Consider the following 5,081-nt stretch of genomic DNA (forward strand, 5'->3'; position numbering starts at 1 on the left):
GGAATGTACATTTGTCACAAGTTCCTCTGTGATTCTGGTGCTGAGGTTTGAGAATCTCTCGCGAAGCCCTGTAGCTTCTGGTCCTCCGATCCTTCATTTTTATTTTCACCTCCCAAGCCTTCCCTTTGGTCTGGGACACCGTGACCAACTCTAGCGCTGCTCCAAAGCTTTCCGTTGAGTAAGAAGTCATTGCTGACCGAATACAGTCTACACTCAGCTCATTTCCCCCGCTGGTCCCCAGACCAGTTCTGTGACTGCTGCCATTAGTTTTCACACCTCGGAGCCTTTGCTCACCCCGGTGCCTTCTCATGGGATGCTCGCCCCGTCTCCGCCTCACTCAAAAGAGGAGAAATATTCGCTAACTGGGTTATTGTTCAACTGTGGTCGCCTTTGAAATGCTGGTAAAAGGGCCTCTGGTTGAATGGCAGGCGGCCAGAGTCTCCTAATGTTAATCCTCAGGGTAGGTCCTGAAGTCCAACTTCCTCCCCCCGCTGAAAACACTCCTAACCGCTTCCTTTTGTCCAGTGTGAGTACACTCAGAATGCTGTCATGCCCTTAGTGTCTCCGTCGCGTAAACAGGCAAGCAGGACCGCTTTCTGGCCGCAGGTGGTCTCCCTGGGCACCTCTCCCACGTTTTTTCTCCGCTCTCACTCTCTCTTCTTGGCAATCTCATCCCTACCCCAAGCTACACCCAGGGCTCACATATATTTCTCCAGCTCAGACCTCGCCACTGGGCCTCAGTGGAGGGTATCCAACTGCCCACTTGGCCCTGATGCCTCAGACACATATCAGTTAGAATCCCTAGGCCTGCGCACACCAGGAAACCTAACATACACTGGCTTACATGGCGAGGGGGTTCCCCCGCCGGTAGGGCATGCCCCAGCATGGCACCCCCAGCTCCGGGCACTGCTTTCCTTGCATTCCCGGGAATGGCATTTCCGGGAAGGTAGCAAGATCGTACGGAGGTCCGCGAGAGTAGGCGCGCGTTTAGGAAACCATTGCAATCGCTCAGCAAGAGGCGGGTTTGACGGAGGCGAGGGAGATATGAATGACTTCGGGGACAGTTGAGAGGCGGAATGGACAGGACTTGGCCGTGGATGAGCTATGGGGACTCGGGGATGAAAACGCGAGGCGGGTATCATGGAGCGCACCTAGATTTTTGGCTTGAGCTCCTGGATGAATGGCGAGGCCATTCACGGAGATGAGACACAGGGAACCGCACTGCTGATGGGAGGGTGGGAGCGGGAACTAGCGCTTTTGAAGAGGCGACGTTTGGGGTGTTTCTGTCAGTGCCGTGGCTGGTGTACCCACACCACTGACTCTCCTTCATCGCTGACAGAGCCTCAGTTTTTGTTGAGGAGTCCCACCCTCCAATGGTTCCCATCACTTATATCAGAGACAGAACTCCTTGTGGAGTCTGTGGACCCAGCAAGGCAGGGCCAACACCAGTGTAGCCCCACCCGTGCCAAACTCCAGCCTCTCCCACTCAACTCCCCGGAGGCATGACGCTCCCCTGCCCCACCCCTACCCCGCCCCTCGAGGGGGTCTTTGCACTGGATGTTTCCTTTGCCTGAAAGGTCCCCCCCGCCCCATCTCAGCTCAAACACCACCTCCTGAGTGACATTTTATGTGGGGGATGGCTCAGTGTCTCTCCCACACCGTCCTGTGCGCTCCCCGGGGCAGGAACCCTGTGTGTTTTGCTCTTCGTGGCTCGCCCCCTCTTTCTGTGCCCTCAGTGCCTAAATGCAGTAGGTTGTAATGGATATTTGACAAAGGAAAGGCAGAGGCCATTGGAATACACTTAAGACGCCTCCTAACCTGCACGCCCCAAGCTCTGCAGCACGAAGTAGCTCATCAGGAAAATGAGGGCGATCTGCTCTAAGGGAAGTTCCGGGGGCAGCCTGGGGTTCCGCTGACTTTAAGACGGAACTCTAAGTCCTGGGAGGGAAAGCCAGCTGAGCCTAACCCGGCCTGGGAAACACTGTCAGTCCCTTCGCGTCGCTTTCATCCCTCTACATTTTGGGGGCATACGTGATATTTGCGTCTAAAGATGAATTCTTCTTGCGTCAGGACTTAATAACTATGTGATCTCTGAGTTGTCAGGAAACCAGCTCATGTGCTAATCCCCCAAACAGCCACTGAGTCCACTCGTCTCTCGGTTTCTAGGAAATGGATTATATGGAGCAGATCACCAATTTACTCCTTAAGGGAGGAGGATGGGGCCACGTAACGGTCAGGTGGAATGTGTATGCACTCAGATGCGCACATACACACAAGCCGGGACCTTCCCCTCAATCCATCTGCCCCCAAACCCTGTCGTGAAAGGATTCCTAGTTCGCGTGGTACCTGTGTCCCCGATGACACGTATGTTCAAGATACATTCGGTGATCGCGTGGCTGTGAATTTACTTTAACATGTCAGAAAAAAGTAACGTATCAAAAGCATAACTTTATGGTTAGCAATGTTGAGCCAAAGTAGGCGTTTAAGTTGTTCTAAGTGACTAGACTTAAGGGAGGATCTCAAACAAGCCATGCTGGTAATCCTGACATGGCAGGAATCATGGTTTTTGACAATGACTGGCGCCTGAGGAACACTGTGTGCGGAATGACATGGCTTCTGCCTCCGTCCTCACCGGCCATGGCCATGCTTGCCTATCAGCATCCCGCTGTGCTCCCACTTTCTGGCTGTACCTCGGTCCCCTGTTCGGGTCCCGGTGACCCGGCCCTGAGTGAACGAGTGAGTGGAGAGTGCACGACTGGAGGGACGGAGGGATGCATGTCACAGAGCACCGCCTGTCCCCTCTAATTCAGAGTGGCCGATGGGCTACCGGGAATCCTTACGCCGCGAGGAAAAGCAACCAGTACACAACCTGGCGGCTCCCAGAGGGCCAAAGAGAACCACTGATTTCCTCTGATAGCCAAACAATAGCACCCACGCCCTTAGCTTGCAGATAACTACCCACCAAGAGCAACCGTCTCTTTGATTGGCCTTATCTTTGCCAAAGCATTTGGAAAGATAAAGGCATGAGGTTAGTTAGAGCCAGAGGGACAGATTCAGAGAAAGGCAACGAGAGAGAGAGAGAGAGAGAGAGAGAGAGAGAGAGAGAGATTCGTCCATTGATAAATACGGCAGGGTTCACCGTGGGCGGGGCACTGTCCAGCCATAGACGCCTCTGTCCTTACAATAGACCAGTGGTCGGCAAACCTCGGCTCGGGAGCCACATGCGGCTCTTTGGCCCCTCGAGTGTGGCTCTTCCACAAAATACCATGTGCGGGTGCACACATACAGTGCGAAGTTGACTTAAAACTTTAAAGTTTATTAAGTTAATTTTAGGGAACGTTGTGGAGTGAGAGAAGATGTAGTGTCGAGGATTGAGAAAGGCATGTTGAGATGGTGTGGACGTATAGAGAGGATGAACGAAAGGAGATGGACGAAACAAGTATACAAGACAAGTGTGGATGGGAGAGTTGGAAGGGGTCGACCTCAGCGAACGTACCTCAATCAGATTGAGGACGTTTTTAGCAAAGGCCAGCTTAGGAGCACCCTAATTAAGTTAATAACAATGTACCTACCTATATAGTTTAAGTTTAAAAAATTTGGCTCTCAAAAGAAATTTCAATCGTTGTCCTGTTGATATTTGGCTATGCTGACTAATGAGTTGCTGACCACTGCACTAGGCGAACAGTGATTGTGAAAGACAGTGAGGGCGTCTCAGTGACCTTGAGAGGCTGCGCCCTGAGAAGACAGGTCCCTGTCCCTTACCCCAACTTGTCCTCATGGACGTTCAGTCCCATGGGAGAGTACAGCACAAGGACCATCCATCCTTACACCCACCACCCAGCCTCAGCAATGCCCAATGGCGTTGCCATCTTTCCTTTTCCTAATGTTTTCCTCCCGAAGCATTTAAACTAACCCGCAGTCATCATGACCTTCACGCCCGTCACCCCGGCGTGCATCTCCTAAGGGCAGGGGCCTCCGGGAACCAGCCACTGGCACCCTGGAGAAGTCTACCTTCCCAGCCCCGCTGCGGGCCACACCTGTTCGAACCGTCCACATGGTCACACATCATAAAAGGCCTTTACAGTCCTCATTCTCCTAAGCCAGGACCCAAGCAAGACCCACTGTGCATTTGGTGTCTCTTTAACCCACTGCTTCTAGAACATTCCTCCCGCACCCTTCCCCAGGACTATCTGAACAGGCCAGGATGCCATCTAGCATGATTCTCCACCCCTGCATCTCTCTAAGTCTAAGCTGTGGGGCCTGACGACCTAGGGTGGGGGGTGGGGGGACGCGTGGGTGAGGCGCCTATATGGCCCCTGGAGGGAGGCGGGGCGCATGGGTGAGGAGCGTATATGCAGAACTGCCTCCTGGTGATGGCGCGTCCTCATCAGACACAAAGGCGCCCTCTGCTGGCGCCAGTGAGTTCCACGCCTGCGACTGTAAATACCAGGGACGTGCGAGTGCTCAGGGGGGGCCGCGGTTACCCCCCCACCCCCACCCCCACCCCTTAAAGGCGGACTTACTGTGGCTGACTGTCCAGCCCACTCGCTCTCCTGGCCCGCCCGCTGGCTGATGGTCAGTGCACTCCCACAGGGGGAGCACCATTCAGCCAGAAGCTGGGTTCACGCTGGCGAGCGTAGCAGCGGTGGTGGGAGCCTCTCTCACCTCTGTGGCAGCACTAAGGATGTATGGCTGCCGGTTTAGGCCCGGTCTCCCTGCGGGGAGTTGGCCTAAGCTGCCAGTCGGACATTCCGTGAGGGCTCCTGGACTGCAAGAGGGTGCAGGCCAAGCTTCTCCTCCCGATGGGACAAAGCGCCAAACATCCCTAACCCGCGGAGGACAGAAAAGAAAGCTCCGGTGACTAGGACGAGTGCTGCGGGCAGGGGCGCGGGGACCCTGTCGGGGATGTGCCCGCAGAGACCTGGCGGGTATCCTCACGGGTTCAAATGAGTGGATTTCCCCAGTTACGGCAGCAGTCTCTCCGACACCGTCTATCTGGCCCTTCCCTTTCCAGTGATTTCTCGGGACCCCCCACCCCGACCCCTGCCCGGGGAGGCTGCGGGGCGGGAGGGCGCCGGGCG

The 5,081-nt window shown here is 55.0% G+C and overlaps 2 protein-coding genes across 6 annotated transcripts in view; one reads left to right on the forward strand and one right to left on the reverse strand.

Annotated features, from left to right (window-relative positions):
* Positions 1–5,081, forward strand: part of RBL2 (retinoblastoma-like 2) — a 60,935-nt gene that overhangs the window by 46,106 nt on the left and 9,748 nt on the right. The window contains exon 23 of one of the 4 annotated variants that reach the window (XM_015572651.1): positions 3,920–4,253. The exons of the other annotated variants lie outside the window; for them this stretch is intronic. The gene's annotated coding sequence lies outside the window, so the exon portion shown is untranslated. Of the gene's footprint in view, positions 1–3,919; positions 4,254–5,081 lie in introns of those variants that run through there. 4 annotated transcript variants of the gene reach the window in all.
* AKTIP (AKT interacting protein) overlaps positions 1–5,081 on the reverse strand; it is a 16,870-nt gene that overhangs the window by 8,983 nt on the left and 2,806 nt on the right. The gene's annotated exons all lie outside the window — the stretch shown is intronic.

This window comes from Myotis davidii, unplaced genomic scaffold (genome assembly GCF_000327345.1).
Source record: "Myotis davidii unplaced genomic scaffold, ASM32734v1 scaffold328, whole genome shotgun sequence".
Taxonomy (NCBI): domain Eukaryota; kingdom Metazoa; phylum Chordata; class Mammalia; order Chiroptera; family Vespertilionidae; genus Myotis; species Myotis davidii.